The following is a 9209-nucleotide window of genomic DNA, read 5'->3' as shown; positions in this document are numbered from 1 at the left end:
TCTCTCATTCCTTATATCAAGACTGGAGATCGCACTACTGATTTCAGTTCATTTAATATGTGAGTGCACAGATTCATTCTCAACTGGACATAAATGATGATCAAAGGTTGTGTAAATGATGAATTCATCAAATCCCAGCCTCTAACACAGTGTGCTGAATCTTAGCTTTGAATGTCCAGTATATTCTAATCAGTGCAATGTAAGCATTCACTGAACCTACAGTATCTACACCTGTGTGGCAAATGTGTGGTAAAGACACAGATAATGAAATGTAATTATTAATACAATATACATCATGAGAAACGAAAGCTGAAATTGATTCAGTTTAGTACTTTTCTCTGTATGCTCTGTGATTATAAAGGCCTTAAATTCTGTGATATATACTGTAAATGATTTTCACAGAGGTCTTAAAGTACTTAAATCACTGCTGATAGACTGGTTGTTTATATTTTCACGTTTTTGTGTCTGTAGGGCTGTTTGATGACGATTTGGACTCCTTTGGGAGATGAGGACACACCCACATCTGTTCCATACTGCAGCCGTTGATGGTGTTACGGTCTGAGTCAGCTTTGGGGCATCAGATGCACACACTGGAAAACCAGCACCTGGACTTCATGCAGGAGAGACTGTCTCAGTGATGGACTCTGCATCCTCTACTTTACCTCCTAATCTCTTTCTCCTTTAACACACAATTAAAATCACTCCAAAAGAGTGTAAACTTACTGAGGAAGTCTTTAACTTGTACACATTTGTACTTTTACTTGCTTTATGAGTTATATTTAAGAAGAGTAAAGTTATTCACATAAAGTTTTTATTCTTCTGTATTTATTCTTTTGTATCATGTACCACAGTCACACTGAACTTTACAGACCTGGTGAATTGGAGAAAAAAAAAAATTCATCTATCTATCTATCTATCTATCTATCTATCTATCTATATCTATATATTAGGGGTGCAACAATACTCGTATGGATATTGAACCGTTCGATACAGTGCTTTCGGTTCGGTACGCATATGTATCGAACAATACAAAATTTTTAATTTATTTTATCAACTTTTCTTCTGACGATGCTGTCTGTGTTGACCGCTCAGTGAATCTGCGTTCGACTACTCCGCCTAGGCTGCACTGTCGAGCACAGATCCACTGAGCGCAGCGCAAGCTAGCGAGACAGAAGTTCAGCTCGTTGCAACATTGCAAATTGAACCTCCCCCACCCTCATTCAGATCTGGCGTTTGGAACTATTTTGGTCTTCATGTGAAGTATGACCCTGAAGGTAAGCGCGTCATGGACAAAAGTAAAACAGTACGTCGGATGTGCCACGCAATGCTCAATTACATTGGTGGGAACTAGTGCGTTAGCGCAGTTTGCTCGTTAACGTGTTGATGTCGTCCATCTCCACGCACAGGGCGATCCGCGGTAGCTCGTTAACGGAGATTTGCCGCGTTGTGGCGTTAATGTCATTTCAACGAGATTAACGCTGACAGCACTAGTGGGAACACAATGACTATGACTGCACATTTACTCCGACATCATCCTAGTGCAAAGACAAGTGGAAGCAGACAAAAACAACAAGCACGCATGCTACAAACTTTACCCGAGCCATTTAGACAGCCATTAGCACATGATTCTCCTTATGGGGACCTGATATGTTTAATATGCTGCTGAGAATATACCCCAGAAGAAGCGTATAGTATAGCTTTTATTTTGGAAAGAGCCATTTCTCTGTAATAAACTCTCTTTTCCAAAGATGAGGGATTTCTCGATCAGATAGATTTATTTTTTTATTACTTTGTTGTTTCAGCAACATTAAATTTAAAAAGTGTACTTTAGAGTTAAAATATAAATTCATAATTTTAATAAATGACAAATTAAAAAGGCATGAACATTTTTTTTGTATCGAAAAAATATCGAACCGTGACACCAAAGTATCGAACCGAACCGTGAATTTTGTGTATCGTTGCACCCCTACTATATGTATATGTATATATATACGTATATATATATATATATATATATATATATATATATATATATATATATATATATATATATATATATATATATATATATATATATATAAATAAAAACACCCAGCACGCCCCTACGGGCGGTTTATCCTTCAAGCTCGGGTCCTCTACCAGAGGCCTGGGAGCTTGAGGGTCCTGCGCAGTATCTTAGCTGTTCCCAGGACTGCGCTCTTCTGGACAGAGATCTCCGATGTTGTTCCCGGGATCTGCTGGAGCCACTCGCCTAGCTTGGGAGTCACCGCACCTAGTGCTCCAATTACCACGGGGACCACCGTTACCTTCACCCTCCACATCCTCTCGAGCTCTTCTCTGAGCCCTTGGTATTTCTCCAGCTTCTCGTGTTCCTTCTTCCTGATGTTGCTGTCATTCGGAACCGCTACATCGATCACTACGGCCGTCTTCTCCTGTTTGTCTACCACCACTATGTCCGGTTGGTTAGCCACCACCATTTTGTCCGTCTGTATCTGGAAGTCCCACAGGATCTTAGCTCGGTCATTCTCCATCACCCTTGGGGGCATCTCCCATTTTGACCTCGGGACTTCCAGGTTATACTCGGCACAGATGTTCCTGTACACTATGCCGGCCACTTGGTTATGGCGTTCCATGTATGCCTTGCCTGCTAGCATCTTGCACCCTGCTGTTATGTGCTGGATTGTCTCTGGGGCATCTTTACACAGCCTGCACCTGGGGTCTTGCCTAGTGTGATAGACCCCAGCCTCTATGGATCTTGTACTCAGAGCTTGTTCTTGTGCTGCCATGATTAGTGCCTCTGTGCTGTCTTTCAGTCCAGCTTTGTCCAGCCACTGGTAGGATTTCTGGATATCAGCCACCTCCTCTATCTGCCGGTGGTACATACCGTGCAGGGGCCTGTCCTTCCATGATGGTTCCTCGCCTTCCTCCTCTTTCTTGGGTTTCTGCTGCCTGAGGTATTCACTAAGCACGCTGTCAGTCGGGGCCGTCTTCGTGATGTATTCGTGGATGTTTCTTGTCTCATCCTGGACTGTGGTGCTGACACTCACCAGTCCCCGGCCCCCTTCCTTCCGCTTAGCGTACAGCCTCAAGGTGCTGGACTTGGGGTGAAACCCTCCATGCATGGTCAGGAGCTTTCTTGTCTTTATGTCAGTGGCTTCTATCTCCTCCTTTGGCCAGCCTATTACCCCAGCAGGGTACCTGATCACGGGCAGGGCGTAGGTGTTGATGGCCCGGATCTTGTTCTTACCGTTCAGCTGACTCCTCAGGACTTGCCTGACCCTCTGCAGGTACTTGGTGGTTGCAGCTTTCCTAGCGGCCTCTTCATGGTTCCCATTCGCCTGCGGGATCCCCAGGTACTTGTAACTGTCCTCTATGTCTGCAATGTTGCCTTCTGGTAGTTCAATCCCCTCAGTTCTGACTACCTTCCCTCTCTTTGTTACCATCCGACTACACTTCTCCAGTCCGAACGACATTCCAATGTCATTGCTGTATAGCCTGGTAGTGTGGATCAGTGAATCGATGTCTCGTTCACTCTTGGCATACAGCTTGATGTCATCCATGTACAGGAGGTGGCTGACAACCGCTCTGTTTCGTAGTCGGTATCCATAGCTAGTCTTGTTAATGATCTCACTGAGGGGGTTCAGGCCTATGCAGAACAGCAGTGGGGACAGAGCATCTCCTTGGTAGATCCCGCACTTGATGGTGACTTGTGCTATGGGCTTGGAGTTGGCCTCTAGTGTTGTACGCCACATCCCCATTGAGTTCCTGATGAAGGCTCTTAGGGTCCTGTTGATCTTGTACAATTCTAGGCATTCCAGTATCCAGCTGTGGGGCATTGAGTCATAGGCCTTCTTGTAATCAATCCAGGCTGTGCACAGGTTGGTCAGTCTGGTCTTGCAGTCTCGGCTGACTGTTCTGTCTACCAGTAGCTGGTGTTTTGCACCTCTGGTATTCTTGCCAGTCCCTTTCTGTGCCCCGCTCATGTATTGAGCCATGTGCCTGTTCATCTTAGCCGATATGAAGCCTGACAGGAGCTTCCATGTAGTACTGAGGCAGGTTATTGGTCGGTAGTTGGATGGGACCGGTCCCTTCTTGGGGTCCTTGGGGATCAGGACCGTCCGACCTTCGGTTAGCCATTCCGGGTGTCTCTCGTTAACTAGCAGCTGGTTCATTTGTGCTGCCAGACGCTCGTGGAGTGCAGTCAGCTTCTTCAGCCAGTAGGCGTGAACCATGTCGGGCCCTGGTGCTGTCCAACTCTTCATACTGGAGACCCTTTCTTGGATGTCTGCCACTGTGATGGTTACTGGACCCTGTTCAGGGAGGTCGCTATGGTCTGCCCTCAGATCCACTAGCCACTGAGCATTGCCGTTATGGGTTGCATCCTTCTCCCATATGCTCTTCCAGTATTGCTCCGTCTCCAGCCTTGGTGGTGCTGTTCTCTTATTGTTCCCTTGCCACTGAGAGTACACCTTTGCTGGTTCTGTGGAGAATGGCTGGTTTATTCTCCTGCCTTCTATCTCTCTGGTGTACCTTCTCAAGCGGCTGGCCAAGGCTGTGAGTCTTTGCTTGGCAGTTTCCAAGGCCTCAGGTATGGACAGCTTGCTGTATTTCTTATGCACCTTCTTTGTCGCGCCTTTCTGCAACTCCGTTAGTTGGCTAACCTCCCTCCGTGCTACTTTGATCTTGCCCTCTAGCCTCCTTCTCCATGGAGGGTACTGCCCCTTGTGGCTGTTCAACTTGTAGCCAAGCATCTCACTGATCACTGCTGCCGTATTGTAGATCAGCTTGTTAGTGTCGGTAATCGTGGTTGTAGGTATCATCTGTAGTGCTGCATTAACATCATCTATATATATATATATATATATATATATATATACATACATAAACGGTTTTCTTCTGAGAGATGCTGCTGGAGCTGAAATTGACCCCAAAGAAACAACAACAAAGTTTAGTTCCTCTGGATTTTCCATGGAAAATTGTTTTATCACTCATCCAGGTGACTTCTCCAGTGTCACGGATGAGTGATGAATGTATCTCCCACTGGAAACCATTGTGTCCAGTTAAAGTCAATCGACTTTTTTAAGGAGAGTTGTTAGATGCTGTGCTCATGAGGACAATGGGTTTTAACATGCAGCACAACACAAAGCTGCCATATTGGATCAACGATCAAAACACTTAATTGAGCAGAATTAAGTCAAAATGTAATATCCTCATATGATGACACATCACACACGACCCAGCATTGTTCTAAGAATGCAAACTTTCTTATTGGTAGTTTACACAGCTGCCAGAAAGGGACAGATTTCTGGCTGGTCTTAATGAGTGGTCGTTGCTCTCTCATTTTCTCTGGAATTGCTGCACGGAGGATGTAACACCCATGATAAGCGCTGAGGTGTGTGCCCTTCTCAGAAATAAGCCGTCCTCAGCTTCCAGGTTAGGAAAAGTGGAACCAGAAGATATTCAAATGCATCTCTCCACAGCTGCTGATGAATTCTACAAAAAACAAAGTTTGTTAAAAACATTTGCAGGTGAATCACCACTGATTTATCATTTACTCAAAAATTACCGACAAGTGGATAACTAGAATATATAGTTTATAATTTCAACAATGTACTGTACAAAATGGAACTATATGAGACAAATGTGGTGTGGTGCTTGTGGGATTTTTAACAAGGACCCTACAAAACTTTACAGTACTCATGCTGCCAAACTTCTGATGGCTAGGTGTGCAGTTCCTGCTTTAAATGCATTCACTTTTAAGATTAAGAAATCTAAGTGATAAGATGCCAGAAATGTTTGAACTTGCTTATTAACTTAAATCACCCTCGCTGCAGGGTTCCTTCATTCTTCACATATCTGTGTCGAGCCGAGTGTAAATCCCGAGGCTGAACGGCCTTTGTACAAGCACACACGCTTCTTAGCAGGGCGAAGCTATGAGCTAGAGAAATCCAGGCAGACAGCCTGTGTCTGTCCAACCAATCAGAGAGCTCCTTACATCCCACGGTGTGGCTAATTTGAATAGCCGCAGGATTTTTAAAATGAAGTTGTTAATCCAACAGCTAATCCAAAAGTTAATCCCTGAGCGAACAGGAAAGGGAAATGGATTTTGAAATGCAGTTTATTAAACTGGAATTCAAAAATGAATTTACAAATGCAGAATTTATTCTACAATTCATTATTTCAGCACAGAAGCGCCTTGAGGCAACTGCTGTTGTGATTTGGCGCTATATAAATAAAACTGAATTGAACTGAATTTCCCATTGAGTCTGGCTTTCAGGATTACGCCTTCACAAACTAAATATGTATGTGGGAGTTTTCTGTTATTCTGGATGTAACTTGCATCATTTTTGTGTCATCTTTTGTTTCTCACATCCAATCAATATGTTAACCTAAAGCATATAACATTTCAGTTAAATGATTACAGAAAATAATCTGTCGAATCTGTGAAAAATATTCCTCCTGGCTGTGAACGCCACGTAAAGACCGTCCCTTATGCACTCTGGTACTTGTAGTTTTTCAAACATGTTTTTCGGTCTACAACGCGTTCATACAACTACACTTCCCATAATGCACGTGGGTGAAGCTGTCTGACAGACGGTGAGTGTGTCGAACATTTACTTGTTTTAAAAGTGCCTTTAGCGCTAGCTCACTAGCTCCTGTCGGCGTGTCTCTGTTATCTTGTTTTTTTTTTTCTTAACTGTAAACGTGCCCGTGATTTAAAAAAAAAAAAAAAAAAAAAAAAAAAATCTTTACTGAATAATAACGGGGCAAGACCCGGCACGGGGTTTCCTGTGCTCCACATGACAATGTATACATAACCGCAAACATCCGCGAGCTTGGCCCCGTGTTTGAAAGTAAAATAATGAGAGTCAGCGAGCACGATACTGACACGCAGATATCCACTGAAAATTGCGTGTGGTCAGTTGGCTCAAAGTCGCTGACCCGTCCTTCCCAAGTGCTGCTCACAACGTTTTACAGAAATATGCCCCCCCTCCACACTCCGCAGTGTCTAAGGATTGGTTGTGCTGTGGGAGCTGTTACCTGCCATGGTTAAAGTTTACCTGTCACTGGAGATAAAGGGCTGTTCACGTTTACGTGTGATAAACCATCGGACGTGGGATTGCACCTGCTACATTCATAGGACACAAGGCTAAGCAATTGATTTTACAGTCATGAAAATCGTGTGCCATCCCTACAGTGACTTGGGGATTCAGCGCTAAGGAAAAAAGAAACTGGGATGGCCCAACAACTTACTACCATACTTGATATTATTTACTTTTCACCTTTCATTTAATGTATTGCGTTCATTTAGAGCAGTGGTTCCCAAACTTTTTTTGCTAGGCCCCCCTTTGTTTTACAGGAAAAGTGTTCGTGTAGACGAGGAATACAGAGTTCCTCACGCCATGTCAAAGGTATGTGCCTTTTTTCACGTCACGCTGTGCGCCACGTTATTGTTTACGTGAGATGAATTGCAGAATGGCAGATAGAGACGAAATGCTGTTAATCTGACCACCTTAAGTTTTTACAGGCTTACATATACACGCACAGTTACTGTCCCTCCATTTACAAAGGCAAAGGCATCATGGTGTGATTATTTTACGTGTAGTTGTTGTTTTTTTCCTGTGTAATAATATTCAACATTGCTATCAAATCAAAAATGCCTCTCTGTGCAAAATGGGTTCAAAAACATAAACAACTGTGGGATACTGTTTGTCCGTGATTTGAACAGGGGGAACAAATCGTGGCAGGATCAGCCTGATATTATTTGTAGCCCGCCGTAACTTTACTGTATAAAGAGCTAACATCTCCAAAATGTCAGGAGTAGTTAGTCATTACAAGAAGTGTTTGAACTAAAAATCAAGAATGTGGGATACTGTTTATACCTGATTTGGACAGCCCAATGCGTGCTCCCGATGAAGGGAAAACCAATTCTGCAGGGAGACCTACCTCAGCACTTGTGCAGGTGAAGCCAAAGGGAAGATATGCTTCACCATATTTTCTAGTCTTTGGCTTAGAATGAAGTTGGTTTGGAAATATGTTCAGCTATGCTTCATCTCCTGCTTTGCGTTTCTGTGGCCGCCCAGTGCTAGTAGTGTCCAAGCGTTTTGTTCCCCCCCCCCCCCCCCCCCCTTTCATACCGCGCCCCCCCTGCAATGGCTCCACACTTTGGGAAGGTCTGATTTAGAATATGCTTGTCCCTTGGTGAAGCCATTGTATCATACTTATTGGGCTTTTTAGTTATTGCAGCTTAAATATTTAGGGCATGAGAACTGTAAAGGCCCCTTTTTTATCTGCTCTGATAAGGGTCCACTCCTGAACAATAATAGTGTAATAGTAACAATAATAATAGTAATGTTTGATGATGGTCATAGTGGCAACAGGAAATGTCATATTTCACACTTAAACCGTAATGCTTACTGCTGTATCGTATTTGACGATAACATTTTTTTGGGTGAGTTTAAGGCTGTTACATCATCAGTGTGATTTTTCCTCTGAAAAACCAAATAAATAAATTGCACAATACATCTTGAAGCAAATCTAAAAATAGAAAAGAAAGTCAGATGTAGCAAATATGATACAAATTATAAGTCATATACAGAAATGAAAATAAATTAAAATCCTTTTTTTAAACAAATTTATCAGATGGTTCAATAAACTTTAATTTTTTAGCAAATATTTCTTATTTCAGGCTTTAAGGCACAGCTTCAAGGTGAATGAACAAAGTAATCTAAAATGTAGTCAGAAAACCCTGGTCTAACTTTACCTATACAACTGTGTGTTGTCATTAAATGGCATGACTCTGAAAGCATGATGGATTTCGATGTTAGTCCATAAAGCACCGGTGGCTTGTTACGCATCGTTCAGTCTGCCCCAAACTTCATGTTTCACTAAAGTCCCAACCTGAGCGCATCTTTATGCCAGTAGTCAGGGATAGTTTGAGCTCGACCTAGTGGGAACTAAATAATTTAATGTTTTATTAGTTATTTTGATGGACTTCTTCTTATTCACCACATGTGGTTAAAATAAACGTTAGCTGCAACGTGATGAAGGTTGTTGTATGGGCTTTACTACTGAGTGTGGTAGTGTGCCACCTACCAGCATTCAATGAAGCTGCTCCAGCACTACATGTCTGAAATTCAGCACCCTTATGGGTAATATAGAATTACCAGTTAACCTAACCCTACTATCTTTAAATAACTTGCTTATGC

The 9209-nt window shown here is 42.9% G+C and overlaps 1 protein-coding gene across 4 annotated transcripts in view; it reads left to right on the top strand.

The window, feature by feature from the left end:
* Positions 1–6559: 6559 nt before the first annotated feature.
* The window catches only part of fhit (fragile histidine triad diadenosine triphosphatase), a 291013-nt gene continuing 288363 nt past the window's right edge, over positions 6560–9209 (top strand). For 2 of the 4 annotated variants that reach the window (XM_063474908.1, XM_063474906.1), the window contains exon 1: positions 6560–6597. The gene's annotated coding sequence lies outside the window, so the exon portion shown is untranslated. The other 2 variants (XM_063474905.1, XM_063474909.1) reach the window with 2 other exon arrangements.

Source organism: Pelmatolapia mariae, linkage group LG5, assembly GCF_036321145.2.
Source record: "Pelmatolapia mariae isolate MD_Pm_ZW linkage group LG5, Pm_UMD_F_2, whole genome shotgun sequence".
NCBI classification, from domain to species: domain Eukaryota; kingdom Metazoa; phylum Chordata; class Actinopteri; order Cichliformes; family Cichlidae; genus Pelmatolapia; species Pelmatolapia mariae.
Note: the sequence above shows the minus strand (reverse complement) of the source record. Positions and strands in the feature narration are given on the sequence as shown.